The following is a 17348-nucleotide window of genomic DNA, read 5'->3' as shown; positions in this document are numbered from 1 at the left end:
ATTTACAAACTATTTCAGATAAATAAATACTATTCTTTTCGGTATCCCCAGACTACTACTTTTCGATGATTCTGTCACGCTAATAATAATAATGTGTATTTTGGACTCCTTTTTGCTTACCTATTATTAACGCCAAAATTTGATAAAAAAATACAAAAGTAGTTAAAATAACATAACGAATTTCATTTATTGAGCTTGCATGACAGTAAAGATGAACAGATTTTTCAACCGTTTGAAGAATTTGATTCAAAATTTGATAAGTTTTTTAAAAAAAAATTTTGATGCCAAACCTGAGTACAAAATTTTATTACTTAGCTTTTTGCAGTAATAAATAATAGAACAATCAGACAGACTTTGTATGAATGGATTTCGTTCAAAATTTTATAGAAATTTGCAAATTTCGTTAAATTTCAAAAGGTTAAATTTCAGCTGTCATGCCAGAAACGTTTTAAAATTATCATATTCCCTTATAAACATAAAATCGAAAATACATTTTTCAGATTCAAGTGTAAAAAGTGAAAATTCATCAATACTTCGAGTTCGAATTTTCTTGAAGAATATACTTCGAAAGTGACAAAAAATATAGAAGCTGTTTGGAAATACTTAAAATCTATTCTTAAAATTTATCATATTGGCGGGATTTCAATGAATCGTGAAATCAGAGTTGAACAGTTCATCTCAGCAAAACGAATCAGAATTTATTTACGAATCTACTTATCAACGCCAGATATATTTTCATAAAGATAAAAATTTCTGATTTCTTCTATTTCCTTCGAATTCTTTAACAACGAAAGACAGCGCTAATTTATTCATGAGAAGGCATTCAGTCACACCGAATTCGGAAGAAGAATCGATTGTATTTAACATGTTCGTGACTAGGAGACAATCGTGTAGCAAAAACAAAATTAAAACTTTGTTATCAGCTGTTACGAGAAGATAAGCCATTGGCTAATTTCCAGTCATTATGCATCAAAATAACATGAGTTATTGCAGAATGAAGAGAGGCCGTCCAACGCAACGTGGAACTTTTAATTAAACCCATCCAATTTATTTTCCCGATAAACATTCTGGATCAATTCGAAGGCTTTCTTGAGTCCTTTTATGCTGTAAAATAAATTTTCACTGTCAACAGGTGGTCCCCTTCCCTCCGAAGTCCTTATGCTTAAAAAAAAGTGGGTCGATGCTTTCGTTTTGTTTGACCATTTCGTAATAAGAGAAGCGATATATCGTGAATAGATGGTACAGCTGCTCTGTTCTCATTTAAGGAGAATGGCTGCCATGTTTGTTGAGTACAACTCACCGTCAAAATGAGAAATCAATTAGCTCTCTTTTCGACTATGCTGGTTTAACATGTGCTTTGGGTTGAAGATTAGATACTGATAATTCAAACTAAAAAAGAAAAAAAAAATGCGGCACACGATTTCCTTTCTTTCTATCTGATTAAAAAAAACTAAGACAAATAAAGATCAAACGGCCACTTTTATACCAAACTAAAATTATGATAGCTTTGGTAATGATGTACCAGAAGGAGAGGTCTCCTTAAAACTTTCTCGCATACTCTTCAATAAATCTCTCATCCTAGAGAACGCCTTATACGGCATTAGCGTACAATAGTTAAAAAATATTAACTTCCGGCGTGAATTTAGTATTTTTACTGAATATATCACGTGATACTTGGCGGATTTTTTTTGGCGATTAATCTATGGCATGCGTTTAATAGCAGCCGAAAATCACATTTGTGTTTTAAACGTTTTTCGTAACCAATTGAAACAAAAATTTGATACAAAACTGCACTTGTAGTCACAAAATCCTGTACCAAATTTGATATATTTGAGTCATTGCGTTTTTAAATGATCGCGTTTATATGTTTCTGTACGCAAAGACCAATAGACAGTCAACATGTCGTTGGATTTGGCTCAACTTTTGATAGATGTTTCCACTATAGATTTTAAATCTGTGCACCGAATTTTATCGATCTAGCTCTTTTCGTTTTGTAATTATCGTGTTAACTTTTATACGGACAGTCGGACAGACGGACTTCTTCAGAAAGGAATTTATTTAAATGTGATAGAAATCTACAAATTTGGTTCAAAGACCGTATACCAAGTTTCATTCATTTATATCAAAGCTTTTTCCAGTTATCTTTGTCAGAGACAGACAGACAGACAGACATTTTCCAAAAATGTGTTTTTTGAACTCAGAGGTCTAAAAACGTGAACAAATTCGTCAAAATCTTGAGTTCAAATTTTTTGATAATCACTATACTTTCTCTACACTACGTATACGAGGAAGTAAAAATTAAGAAAATCAAGATCAAGTAGCTACTTTTATATCATGCTAAAATTGTGATAGTTTTGATAGTGGTGAAAAAAAATGAAAAACTGGTACTTGTTAATGCTATTAATGCTATTTAAAACTTCACTCAAAGAAAAAAATGTGTGTGACCTTTTCAATTTCTCGTATACGAAGTATTGACAGAAAAAATATAGCAATCGTCAAAAAATTCGAACTCGTGATTTTGACGAATCTCCAAGTTTTAGATACTCCTGGATTCGAAAAGAAGATTTAAAAAAATATCCATTTGTCTATGACAAAGATAACGCAAAATGGCTTTCAGCCAGATGGATGAAATTTAGTACATGGTCTTTACATCAAGCTTGTAGATATCTCTAAACTTTTGAGTAAAATCCGTTCAGGGGAAGTCCGTCTGTCCGAATATAAGTTAACACTATACCTATAAAATTCCTAAACCATATATAAAAGCCCACCTCCGGATAGACATATTTGAGGAATGGCAAGAATATTGGAGCAATGGTGTCACAGGCAGAAAAGTTTTTAATATCCTGCCTTCAGTCAACCTTAATCCCACTAACTGGATCAGAGAGGATATTATTTTCTTCTCAGAACAGGGCCCTTTTCCTGCCTACCTCAAAAGGTTCAACCTGTCTGAGAGTGACCAGTGCAGTTGTGGTGGGACAGGCACCGCACTTCATTATGCTACTGAATGCATCCTTACAATCTCCTGGCATATGAAAAAAACATCACCAAGCCATGAACAGGAATGGCTGAAAAGAGTCGCCTTCCTTTCCAGGCAAAAAATCCACAGTATAATCAAATTTATAAGTGAAAATAGAGACCTATTCTTGCCTCCATAACTGTCAACATCAAGTCTCATACCAAAAAATACTAAGGGAAAAAACAAGCACAGCAGTCTCCTGTCACACATTTCAATCAAACAGAGATTCTCTTCATTTCCATTTCTCAAATAATTTTCCATCTGATTTTTTTAACTGCATCCTGATCTACTATATCTTAAAAAATAAGTGAAAACAGATAATATGTATATTTTTACGTATTTTATCTCTCAGCACTATATTTCTAAGTTTATTACTACAAACTATATTTCTAAGTTGCAAAATTATGTAAACGGTCTCATCTTAATATAATTTCTTATATAATTGTAAATTCTGTAAATAGTTATTTTTGTTTCGTTTTCCTACTGTAAATATTTTGTTAATTAAATACAATTCCCGTAACATGCCCACCAAACCGTTCAGTGACCAGAATGGTCACGGATACGGGGGTATGAGACGGCGTTCTCTTCTATACCTACAAAATGAAGAGTGCTTGATGGAAAAAATTCAGTATACAGATTTAATGTCTGTAGAATAGACATCTATTAAATATTAAACAAAATCCAAGGAGATTGACAGTCTGTCTGTCTATACTTTCAGAAACATGTAAACGTGAATAACTCAAAACGGAATGACTCAAATATATCAAATTTGGTACGAGGTTTTGTGACTACAAATGTTGCCCTGTATCAAATTTTTGTTTCAATCGTTTGGAAAAGACGTGCTTAAAATACAAGTTTGTTTTTCGAATACTATTAACCTCATATCAGGTATTAATCATCAAAACTCACGCCAATCCCACTATAGATTCAGTTGGAATACTAAATTCATGCCAATGGTTAATATTTTGTAAGTACAGTACGCCAATATTAAGCAAAGTGTTCTCTGTGATATCTTTATTAGAAAGTATGCAAGAAAGTTTTGGGGGAAACAACTCGTGCTGGTTTATTCTCATTTCCAAATTTAAAATTTCGCTGAAAGCCCTTTTCTTCTTTCTTTTATATGAAATATACAAAGAGAGAGTATTGTATTTGTCAAAGATCCCACCTCGAGATTTTGACGAATCTTCATGTTTCAGGCCTTCTTGAGTTCGAAAAACACATTGAATAAAATCCTAGTTTAGTGTGCCCCTTATTTCACGAAGGATGCTAACAGTAACAAAGTTGGCAATAAAGATGGCTGACCATATAAACAATATTGTGAAAGAATCAACAGTTACCCACCTTTTTTGTTAAAATTATGAGATTTATTGATCAAGATTGTTTTATTTAAGAACACTTCTTTTTGAATCTTTATGGTCACAATTACTGAATCTCCTTTGAATTTTGAAATAACGAACTTTTGCAAACCGGTTGCACAAGATGTCTTCGGCATCTGAAGAAGGCATCGGAGATAATTTTTTTTGTCATATAAAAATGTCTTACGGCTACGCTATCTAATAACTACGGTAGTGCATTTAACCCCTTCCGGTAAAATAACGAATATAACTCGTCATTGATTTTTTATGCCATATGACGTATGACCGCACAATGACGATTATAACTTGTTATGCGACTGAAGTTACTGTTGAATATAATAAAAAATTCGATTTAAAATTTCTAGTGTACTAAATCAGGCAATACTTTTATTACTTCTGTAGTTATCATAGGCCACTATCACATATTGCTTAAGTTAGATTGTCCTTGTAGAAGTTACGGCTAAATTGTTGTTAGTCAGTGGATTTCATTCTTATAAACATTTAGCGTAAACATCTGACTTACTAAAGAAAAAATATGTTTTGAAAGACACCCCATAACGAATAAGAGTAGTGTAGACTATGAAGATCAAGGTGATTGGAGGGAATCAGAAAAAATAAGCACGCATTTACCTGATACTGATAATGGAACTAATGACAGTGAAATATTACCATGAAGACGAAAACGCGCTTAGAGACTAATAATGGATTTTAGTGATTGCTCTGGAGTCGTAGACACATCATCAGAATGGATTTGATAATGTGCCTGAAATAAAAATAATTTCCGGGAGTGCCTGGCGTGAACGCGAAAACTAGGCGCCAATCCGAAATCATCAGAGATTTTAGAAGAAATTCTGAATATGAACTTACAAATTACAATTATATCCATATCAATAATATGATTTTAATTAATAATATACAAGAATTATAAAATAAACTGAGTTTTCTTAAGTAAAAATTAAATGGTTATTTCTCGCACAATTTTTCATTATTAAATCTTACTGGAAGGAGTTAACTTTAGGACTCTGAGAATAACAAGAACATCACAGGGAAAAAAAGAAAAGCATCCGTTCCTAACAGCTTCGCTACTGCTGTCTGGTGCTTTTCTTAAAAAGAAAGTTGAAGAAATAAATACGCTTACTCGGTTCATCTAATTCTTCATTTGAAGAGGGAACGATTTTCATAAGAAAAACAGAACTTTTCAGTGATGCAAACGTCGTTCTGTCAGCGCCATATATATTTCAAAATGTAGACATCAAATTCACAAATTAATTATCCCTCATAATATTTGTGATCATAATATTTCTGATTATCCCAATTATCAGACATTGAATTATCGAACACTCACAGATGTAACGAATAATCATGGTAATACACGAAAAGAACAAATCATAAAGAATTCCATTGATTAGAACATCAAGATAATATTAAAATGAATAATTGTGAAATAAAGACAAACGATTCAAAAATCTCGAACAGATGTTTTTAATTTCAGTTCTGTCAAAATTTGTGAACAGACGATTTTAATCAGAATAAAATAATTCGGTAAGAATTGCAAAAATATAAACTTTCATTTTAAAAATAATACTGCTAATAAAACATTCAGAGTTAATACTTTCAACTATTTAAAGTAATTTAATTAAATTGTTTAATGGATGTTTATTTTTCGACTACTTTTAATTTTAATTTCTTACAAAACGCTGTAGTAGAAGTACAACTTAACCCTTTAAAGGACCATTTTTTTTCTAGTCATATTATGTTAAAATATTTTTAGACTTGAAATTAGAATAAGAAAAGGGATTCATTTAGCTTATTAGATAAATTTAATTTGATTCATTAATTAATTTGGTTAATTAATAATTAAGTAACAAATCAAGACACATCATTTTGTCTGAAATAAAGAACTGAAGCATCTAAGTTTCTGATTTGCTAAAAAAATTTGCCAGAACTTATGCCAACCTACATAATTTCATACAAAGACTGATAAATTTGGTGGGAAGCATACTTCCCACGGCCCTAGAAAGGGTTAACAAGCGAAAAAATTTATAAACTATTCAGTATTAGGGTTATTAGGAAAAATACTTCGCTTAATTTTTTTGGGTACCATATTGGCGACAAACTCGGGGGCACATTAAACTAGGATTCAACTACACGTGTTTTGGCATTATGTCTATTTGTCTATGAACACGATAATTCAAAAATGCTTTGATCTAGAAAACTGAAGTTTGTTATACAGATTTTACACCAAATTGGCAGATTTATATCAATTTTTGAACGAAATCCATTCCCAGGCAATTTGTCTGTCTGACAGCTTGGTTGCAAGTGAACTCGATTGCTCCAAAATATAGAGCTTGGTAGATAAAATTCTGTAAAAAGTTTAGCATCAAAAATATAGATTCCTATAAAATTTTGAACCAGCATCGGAACCACTGTCTTTCTGTATGCTTGTATACACAATAACTCATAAACGGAATGACATAAATCAATGAAATTTGGTATGTTATCTTGTGACTACAACTGGAGTTCTGAGTCAGATTTTGTTTTCATTCAGTCAGCAAAAAGGCTTTCAAATTGCATATTAGCACGATGGTCAGTAAATATATTAGAGTTTGTGGTGGTAACTTCATAAGCCAGATAACAACCTCCAGGAAAGGAGTGTACACTTTTGTCTAGTGGCTTTGTTATTCGGCTATGAACCCTAACGTAACGAGTTCGAACCTCAAACTTGTACAAGTTATTCATGCCAAAGTTCTATATTTCGTTATTATTGTTCGCTAATGAGATGCAAGACATTTGTGGAATGATCTAAGATCCATAATTTTATAGGGATAAAAGAGAGGGAAGAATAAAAATTTAAATGCGGAGCCTGCGAGAATGTTTGGGAGAGTTTCAACTCGAGATTTTGACAAGTCGCCAAATTTCAGGCTTTCCTGAATCCAACAAATATTTTTTGGCTTTATATCTGTCATTTTGTCTGTTTGTTAACACGCTAACTCAATAATATTTAGATAGATAAAATTTGGCAAGTAGTCTTTACACCAAATTTTCAATATCTATCAAATTTTGAACGATTTATATTCAGAGGAAGTCTGTCTGTCCAGCTTCCCGAATATCAATTATCACAATAACTGCTAACGAGTGTCGGCGTCCTGGAATAGGAGTAGCGCGTCTTCCCCGTGATCTGGGCGTCCTGGTTCCGAATCCCGGTTTGGCCATGGTTGTTTTTATGTTGTTCTATCTGTGAAATGTGTGAATGTGCCCTCCTGTAAAAAGGGGTTGTGCAAGCGAATGAGTGATGCGTGAGTAGCTAAATCGTACTCTTGACCCTAGTTGGCGCTACTATAAAAACAAGAGACGCTCTCCTGCTTAAATCGCTGTCTTCGTAACAGCGGGCTTGTCCGTGGCAAGTGCCATAAGAAACAACAATAACTGCTAACGAGTTATATGGAAAAAATTTTTGTCACAGCTTTAACATCTACAGTATAGATATCTATCAAATTTAGAATCAAAGACATTAAAGAGTTAATGGTTTGCTGGTCAATACTTTCACTAACACGTAGACGTGAAAACTCACAACCTCAGTGACTTAAATTTATTTTGTGATTATTATTGCAATTCCATGTCTATTAGTTTCATTTGGTCAGAAAGAAGGCGTCTAAAGTACGCTTTAGGTATTCTGGAGCTTGTGTATTAACCGCATTCCAGAGATAAAATGCAAAAAGTAAAAATCGATTGCACTCAAATAGAATTCTTCGTAACTATTGTTTGCCAATGGCACACGATTAAAAATAGACTAGTACATTTATTAGAGGGTATACAAAAAAGTTTCAAGGAGATTACTCTCGAAATTGTTTGATAAATGTTTAAACTAGAGCTGAAAAAGCTAGGTGCTCTTATTAGCAGCACTGACTGTACTACCGTCCATACCTTACACCATAACTGGGTTTTATGTGATATGATGCCATATTCTGATATTTTCTGTACAAATGAATTTGATCATAGTTGCAATTATAGCACTCAAAAATTTATATATTACTCCATTACCTTTCATCGTTATATAAATACATCCTTCAAGATATATTTAAAAAGAAGATACTTGCTGTAGTAAGAAAATAAGGTTTAATTATGAGTAACGCTAGTCCATTAGACTCGTCTAATGGTTTTTGCTCTGTTCGAGAATATTATTGAATATATTGACATCTTAAGCAAATCTCAAATTTTAATTTTTGTTGATACAGCTATATCATTATAACTCCTAATTCGAACTAATCAGATAGTCGGTAAAGGTGAATAGTAATTCGTCAAATCAAAATTTGCTTTTAATCACTTATAAATAGATTTTTCACATATTTGGGAAATACCATCTTAGTTCTAGCAACAGAAATTTTTCTAAATCCTTTTCATTCTTTTCCCATCTAGGAACGAGTTGAGTACGAGGATGGGAAGCCACAAGCTCAGTGCCAGATTCTTGGTTTCAGAGTGGGATATTAAGAAAAGGGGAAGAAATTAATGCTTAATGTTTCATTTTCTAAAGGCAGTTCATGCATCCATGTAGCAGACCACTGCATAAAATGCTCTTCAATGGACTTGTTTGACATGGCTATGTGGTGCATAGCGATCAATCGCCGAAATTTATTTATGTTATCATGACCGTAATTTTACTATATATTAGATCCTATTCCTATTAGATTGACAGAGTTCTGCTTTTCGTACTTAATATTAAATAAGGGATGAATCATTGCTTGTCTTTGCAATTCCTGATTTAGCAGATTTGGGATGGTTATTTTGGAATGATTGTGTCCCAAACCTATTTTTGTTTTATTTAATTTAATTTATTTAATTTAATTGTTTAATTACAGGGTTTCCTTCTACTATTGAAAGCTGAGAGATACAGACTCTGTATGTTTTTCATCCAATTTATTTAAAGAATAAGAAAGCGAAGTTCTAGCACCTCAAAACACAACGTGTAATTAGAAGATAGGTTTCCTGGACCGTTACGGTTTAAAATGGAACTGCATTGTCTCTGCAGTCGATTCCTTTAGGAAGGTTCATGCATGCAATAAACAGAACAGGTGTAAGTTTGTTAAAATGGAATTTAATGTTGGAATCAAAAAAGTAAGGAAATCAAGCGAAGATATTTGATATTTCAATTTCATTACAACAACAGCATGAACAAAAAAATCAAAGAGAAAAAAATGTCACAATTTAGGCAAAACATGCACGGTATCATTAAAAAGAAGATATTTAAAATTTCGTTATTATGTTAGAATCAGTTTTTTACCATAATATTTTCTGCAGTTATCTCTAAAAAAAAAGTCAAAATTTTGATTCATTTTCAATTAGAATTCTAACTAAAATTTCAGGAAAAAAAATTACATGTATATTTTCAGTTTCATATGTGCTCCAAATTTGGTAACTTTAAATCAAACTATCTGGTTTTAAAAAAGCCAGCACAGAAACAAATTCTTCTTTATAATTAATAGTACTTTTTAACAAAATAATTCCATTATGAATTCTTGTTTATTCCCAATTCGAAATCACCCAGTCTCTACGAATAACTATGACATGTAACCCCATCTATTATTAAACATTTATACTATGAATTAACAACAAGCATCTTAGGTAAAAATATTATAAACCGAATTATTCAACTTTAAAAATCTATGAAGATTTTTAAAGTTAAGTTTGATTGAAATTATGCCATAAAAATCTAGAAATATATCATCGAATAAAATGATTCGCTGATTAATTGATGAACACATTCCTGTGAATGATACACTGTCATTCTTCCGTGGGATATCATTTAAAAATCAGAAAGGCTCATTCATTTTAAATAAATAACATTAGTATTCTGTCAGCATCAACACAAGACTGACTAAATACGAAATTGTTAGTTTAAAAATTCGACAAAAGTGAAATTGACTAAATATTCCTTCCTTAATTATATCAACTAAAAAGACAACAGACTCTTGACTTTTAAAATTATTGTCTTAATTTGAACATTTTGTTTGCCAACTTTCATAAGATTTTTTTAACATTATGTGCAGAACCGATGCTAATTCATTCAAAGCATTCTTCACCCTTTAAAAAGTGTACCTTTTCTACAACAAGTGAAAGAAAAAGTGAATTTTCTGACTTAAGTTTATTTTTTAGTTTTCATTTTTATAATAACTAAAAAAACTAAATCTTTTTTATAGAAGATAATTTTCCAAAAATTATCTCAAAGAACTCTTTCATTATCAATAAGATTTTAAAGAAAAGAATCTAACATCATGTTATGAAATAAGATATGGAGGAAGTGCAAGAATTTATATGATTCGATATTCCTCTTCTATGCAATAATCTTGCACAGAAAAGGAGCTGAAATGGAACATGAAAGGAACTGAATACTATATAAACTTAACGGGAATAAGATATTTCAGTTTTTTCAAAAAGCACTCACTAAATTTAATATATTTAAAATTACTGATACTCATAACACTACAGATAGATTAACCCTCCAGCTGCGTATACCGCCATTTCAGCGGGTTGGCAATTGGTTCATTTTTTGTTGCATCCCGAATTTTTCGCAGTTTAGAGTATTTATTTTTATGATTACAGATTTTTATTATAGTGTAACATATAGTATCAGTTCACTTTCTCTGAAAAATATTTGAATTTATTTGTAAACATCGCATCTAAATGGAAATTTTAAGAATGACACAGCCAGAGGGTTAAAAAAAACTGTTAGAAATTATCGTTCTCTAAGGAATATTTATTTAATTATCGATATTTAAAGGAATTTTGAACCTCTAGCATGTTTGTATGATAATATTTTAGTCTATATTCGTTTTCGACTTTCTCTTCATAGCTAAATTATAGTAATCGTCAAAAAATTCGAACTCAAAATTTTGACGAATCTCCACATTTTTTGAACTCTCTGAGTTCGAAAAACATATTTTTTTGGAAAATGCCCATCTCTCTTTCTGTCTGTAGCAAAGATAACTCAAAAACGCTTTGAGTTAGATGAGTGAAATATGGTACATGATCTTTGCACCAAATTTGTAGATTTCTTTCGAATCTTGAACAAATCCGTTCAGGGAAAGTCTGTCAACTCGCGATCCGAATATAATTTTACATAATAACTAGAAAACGAAGATAGATAGATAGATAAAATCAGGTATACAGATTTAAAATCTCTATTGCAGGCACCTGCCAAATATTGAACCAAATCGTATGACTTATTGATTGTCTGTTGGCATGTTCTTTCAGAAGCACGTAAATGCGATAACTCAAAAATTGAATGACAAATATATCACATTTCATATGGGACTTAGTGACTACAAGTTCATTTTTGTATGAAATTTTTGTTTCAATCAAGCGCGAGAAACCTATCGAAAACACAAATTTGATTTCCGAATACTATTAATTGCAGATCAATGATTAATCGGCAAAACACTCGCCAAGGATCATAGAATAGATTCATTAAAAATATTAAGCTCACGCCAAAGATTAATATTTCGTAACTATTGCACAGCAATGCCATGTAAGGCATTCTTTTTGAGAAAATACCTTTATTATAGAGTATGCGATAAAGTTTTGGAGGAACCAGTCTCTCTGTTTCTATTCTGTTTTAAAATTTTATTTGAAATTGTACAGTAATGATAGCGCGCACACACACAAAAAAAAAACATATTTAAAATTTTTACAATACATGTGAGTATAAATTCATTGGCCAAAGGAATCGAAAGTATTTTTATAAAATATAATTAAAAATACTTTTTTAAAATTGAAATTAAAATAGTATTTGGAAAGATAAAATTTATATTATTTATCTTTGAATCATAACATGATTTTCTAAATCTTTAAAAAAAAATCTTCAATTTTAACATGATTTTCTAAATCATTAAAAAAAAATCTTCAATTTTAACATGATTTTCTAAATCTTTAAAAAAAAATCTTCAATTTTAACATGATTTTTTAAATCATTAAAAAAAAAATCTTCAATTTTAACATGATTTTCTAAATCATTAAAAAAAAAATCTTCAATTTTAACATGATTTTCTAAATCTTTAAAAAAAAATCTTCAATTTTAACATGATTTTCTAAATCATTAAAAAAAAAAATCTTCAATTTTAACATGATTTTCTAAATTATTAAAAAAAAAATCTTCAATTTTAACATGATTTTCTAAATCTTTAAAAAAAAATCTTCAATTTTAACATGATTTTCTAAATCATTAAAAAAAAAATCTTCAATTTTAACATGATTTTCTAAATCATTAAAAAAAAAATCTTCAATTTTAACATGATTTTCTAAATCATTAAAAAAAAATCTTCAATTTTAACATGATTTTCTAAAATCTTTAAAAAAAATCTTCAATTTTAACATGATTTTCTAAATCATTAAAAAAAAATCTTCAATTTTAACATGATTTTCTAAATCATTAAAAAAAAAATCTTCAATTTTAACATGATTTTCTAAATCTTTAAAAAAAAATCTTCAATTTTAACATGATTTTCTAAATCATGAAAAAAAAATCTTCAAATTTAACATGATTTTCTAAATCTTTAAAAAAAAATCTTCAATTTTAACATGATTTTCTAAAATCTTTAAAAAAAAATCTTATAAAAATCGGAAAACAAAATAATCAAATAAAAACAATAATATATAAAAATCGAAAGTAATACTGAATATTACATAGAATTAAATAAGATGATCGAAGTTATTATGTGAAAACGATAAAATTTTTATTAGTTTAATATTTTTAAAATTTTCATTGAAATTATGAAAAAAAACATTCGTTGCTTTTTTTACCGATTCTCATGTCCTTTATTTATTTTCCCCAAAAGATTCGTTTTCCTTTTTTAGAAGCAAGAATCAAAATATGAACCAATGCATGATACTTTCACAAATTGAAGAAACAGACCAAAAATCAAGTTCATCATCTGCTTCCAACATATTTTTTTAAAAAAATAATAAAATAGAAGGAAAGCAAGAAAAACTTGTAAAGCATCTACAACAAAATAAAAATTAATTTTTTCCTTACATAAAATTTATCATTGATGAAAAATACGATTATCTTACCTATAAAGCTTCCAACGATTATCATTATCCACAAGTTCGCGATGTTTTTCGACCACTGTTGGGAACTTTGAATTTTCCATTTTTCGTGGGAAAAGTTCCGTTAACGAGCATGCGCATATTTGCCTGAGTGTGAGAGAGAAGGAAATGGATTAATCGATTGTGAGAATTTCATCTTATCGAATTATGAAGCAATGAAAGCATGAATAAAAAGGAATTTTGATTATTTCTTAGAAATAAGTTTTCTATTGAGAATGCATCGAATAAATAATTTAAAAATATTAAAGAAGATTCGAATGTCCAGTTCAAAATATCGCAAAACTTAGTAATATGTTTACTTGACTATATTTATTTTAGTTTTAACATAATTTTTTCATTCTTTTTAGCGCTTTGCGATGTCATTGAAATAATTTTTGCCTGAAATCCTTCATCTATACTTTTATAAAGCTCAATGTGTGTGTGTGTGTGTGTGTGTGTGTGTGTGTGTGTGTGTGTGTGTGTGTGTGTGTGTGTGTGTGTGTGTGTGTGTGTTGGCGCTCTACAGGCCAGACCGTTTGACCTACAGCTACCAAATTTGGTACATGTATACCTTGGAGGTTGGGAATGTGCACTTGGGGTCCTTTTTTTGAATTTTTAATTAGAATTTTAATTACTAATTAAAAACTAACTTTCACGCCAAAAATCTTTTTATTTTCCCCAAAGCCAAATAAGTAAGGCTTCAGTTTTTTTTCTCAACAGTAATGAGGCTAGGGTTAACATTTTTCGGCCGATTATTTCAAACGATTCTGTTTATTTTCTTAATGTTTTATGCATTTAAAATTAAACATTGTTAATGAATCGATCTTTCAGATTCCTTCTGAAGTACTTTTGAATTAAAATAACACAGAATAAGGGAAATTAAAAATTTCTAATCTGCATAGCGTTACCCCGACTGGCGTTGAAAATTCACGCATGCACATTGTGTTCTGATTGTTGACAATATTATCAACGGATGATTCTTGATTTAAATTATTTTTAGGTTAGTTGCATGCTTTTGTAATTAAATTGTATTTATGTTAGTTATATATTTTTTGTATATTCTTATAGTTTTAAGTACATCGTTTTTTAAGTAGTTTTTTTAAACCTGTTTTCGACCGATTTTTTTAAACGATTCTGTTTATTTTCTTAGTGTTTGATGCATTTAAAATGAAACATTGTTAATGAATCGATCTGCTCATGATGAATTTGAGAAAATTTTGTTGACAAATTCTTGAGATATTACATAAATTAGGAAAGATATTCTTTAATGCCCATGAAGTTTAAACGCTCAGTGACTCTCATATTATAATCATATTATAAAATTATTAATAGCTTAATTATATCAGTAATCATATTATAAAAAATGCTTTGTTTCAGTAAAAAATATTATTATATTAATTGCAGATAATTCTTTCCACTTTAATTTAAAGCATAAATTCTATGAGAGCTAACAGAAAATTAGAGAGATACATATTACGTTATGGCTAAAGGCTTTTATAATATTATGAGTGAAATATATGACTATCAAAATTTGAAGTTTTAAAATATTTTGATGAAGAAGCTATTAAAGTAGAAATTACATAAAATATTTAATTATTAAAATTTTGACGAAGCATTAAGATTGGCTGGTCGCCAAAGGCGGCTAGTGTTAAATAAATGAAAAGATAAAGCTGGCAGAATGATCAATATGGTACAGTTTACTTACTTAATATTATGCAATAACTTGAAAAGATGATTGAAAGATGATTTTAAAAAGACAGTTAAGAATGAAAAATAATTTATACATGATAAGGTGTTTATTATAAAAATTACTAATACATTTATTATAAAAAGTTTAATAAGTGAACATCAGGATATATGGAATTATCAGAAATTCAATAAGATTACATTAAATATATTCAAACCATTCTTACAGAATTAAAATATTTCCCCTTTTCATAAGAAATAATTAAAAGAAAATCAATATGATGAATTATACTTTATATTTTTTATTTCACAAAAATAGAAACTAACCAAAACTGATTTTAATTGCACAATAATAAGGAATCTAAAATGAGAAAAAGTCCGAAAGCGAAATTATGTCTTCATTCACAAAAGAGAATCAACCAAACATACGATTTTTAAAAATTCCAACGAAATATAAAACTATATTCCATGCAAACGCATTAAGATTGCATCAGGACAACCGTGTGTTCAACTCGCAGTCCAGTCTCTGGGCGTTCGTTCAAATCCAACTCCTAATAATTTATGAGAAAAGATAGCGTATGATTTCTTGAAATGAGTTAGCATATGAGTTCCTTTTTTAAAACATTTAAATCTATCTTTATGGTTTCTTAAATATTCCATATAAAAACATGTTATTTCTCAAGGCCGCGACAAGTGCACCAGCGGGTCAGTGCGTAATGAGCTCCGTAACTCTGGTCGTAGGTTCTGAGGGAGATTTCACATTTCTTCTGAAAACCATTCTGAAGAAAGAAAATATTTTCATCCACGAAATGAAATTAACGACTGGAATTAATTCTAAACTTTAAACTGAATATCACATTTTGTAGTGCATAGGGGCTGGTACTGTGTCAGGATGGCCGAGAGGTCTAAGGCTCTGCGTTCAGGTCGCAGTCCACTCTGTGGGCGTGGGTTCGAATCCCACTCCTGACAATATTTGCGTAAGAATAGCGTATCTGTTCTTGAAAAAAATTCCTTTTTCAAAACATTTCAATCTATCTTTATGGTTTCTTAAATATTCCACAGAAAAACATGTTATTTCTCAAGACCGTGACAAGTGCATCAGCGGGTCAGTGCGTAATGAGCTCCGTAACTCTGGTCGTAAGTTCTGGAGGAGATGTCACATCTCTTCTGAAAACACTTCTGAAGAAGGAAAATATTTTCATCCACGAAATGAAATTAACGACTGGAATTAATTCTAAACTTTAAACTGAATATCACATTTTGTAGTGCATAGGGGCTGGTATTGTGTCAGGATGGCCGAGAGGTCTAAGGCGCTGCGTTCAGGTCGCAGTCCACTCTGTGGGCGTGGGTTCGAATCCCACTCATGACAATATTTGCGTAAGAATAGCGTATCTGTTCTTGAAAAAAAATTCCTTTTTCAAAACATTTCAATCTATCTTTATGGTTTCTTAAATATTCCACAGAAAAACATGTTATTTCTCAAGACCGTGACAAGTGCATCAGCGGGTCAGTGCGTAATGAGCTCCGTAACTCTGGTCGTAAGTTCTGGAGGAGATGTCACATCTCTTCTGAAAACACTTCTGAAGAAGGAAAATATTTTCATCCACGAAATGAAATTAACACCTGGAATTAATTCTAAACTTTAAAATGAATATTACATTTTGTAGTGCATAGGGGCTGGTACTGTGTCAGGATGGCCGAGAGGTCTAAGGCGCTGCGTTCAGGTCGCAGTCCACTCTGTGGGCGTGGGTTCGAATCCCACTCCTGACAATATTTGCGTAAGAATAGCGTATCTGTTCTTGAAAAAAATTCCTTTTTCAAAACATTTCAATCTATCTTTATGGTTTCTTAAATATTCCACAGAAAAACATGTTATTTCTCAAGACCGTGACAAGTGCATCAGCGGGTCAGTGCGTAATGAGCTCCGTAACTCTGGTCGTAAGTTCTGGAGGAGATGTCACATCTCTTCTGAAAACACATCTGAAGAAGGAAAATATTTTCATCCACGAAATGAAATTAACGACTGGAATTAATTCTAAACTTTAAACTGAATATTACATTTTGTAGTGCATAGGGGCTGGTACTGTGTCAGGATGGCTGAGAGGTCTAAGGCGCTGCGTTCAGGTCGCAGTCCACTCTGTGGGCGTGGGTTCGAATCCCACTCCTGACAATATTTGCGTAAGGAAAGCGTATCTGTTCTTGAAAAAAATTCC

The 17348-nt window shown here is 30.8% G+C and overlaps 1 protein-coding gene and 4 non-coding genes across 5 annotated transcripts in view; 4 read left to right on the top strand and 1 right to left on the bottom strand.

The window, feature by feature from the left end:
• The window catches only part of LOC129981631 (ionotropic receptor 93a-like), a 67484-nt gene extending 53999 nt beyond the window's left edge, over positions 1-13485 (bottom strand). The window contains exon 1 of the mRNA XM_056092549.1: positions 13435-13485. The gene's annotated coding sequence lies outside the window, so the exon portion shown is untranslated. The remainder of the gene's footprint in view (positions 1-13434) is intronic.
• Positions 13486-16021: 2536 nt separating this feature from the next.
• Trnal-cag (transfer RNA leucine (anticodon CAG)) lies at positions 16022-16104 on the top strand. The gene has a single exon. It is a non-coding gene; the product is annotated as a tRNA-Leu (tRNA).
• A 317-nt stretch (positions 16105-16421) lies between these two features.
• Trnal-cag (transfer RNA leucine (anticodon CAG)) lies at positions 16422-16504 on the top strand. The gene has a single exon. It is a non-coding gene; the product is annotated as a tRNA-Leu (tRNA).
• Positions 16505-16822: 318 nt separating this feature from the next.
• Trnal-cag (transfer RNA leucine (anticodon CAG)) lies at positions 16823-16905 on the top strand. Its single transcript has one exon. It is a non-coding gene; the product is annotated as a tRNA-Leu (tRNA).
• A 317-nt stretch (positions 16906-17222) lies between these two features.
• Positions 17223-17305, top strand: Trnal-cag (transfer RNA leucine (anticodon CAG)). Its single transcript has one exon. It is a non-coding gene; the product is annotated as a tRNA-Leu (tRNA).
• The last annotated feature ends 43 nt before the right edge of the window (positions 17306-17348 follow it).

Source organism: Argiope bruennichi, chromosome 8, assembly GCF_947563725.1.
Source record: "Argiope bruennichi chromosome 8, qqArgBrue1.1, whole genome shotgun sequence".
Taxonomy (NCBI): domain Eukaryota; kingdom Metazoa; phylum Arthropoda; class Arachnida; order Araneae; family Araneidae; genus Argiope; species Argiope bruennichi.
Note: the sequence above shows the minus strand (reverse complement) of the source record. Positions and strands in the feature narration are given on the sequence as shown.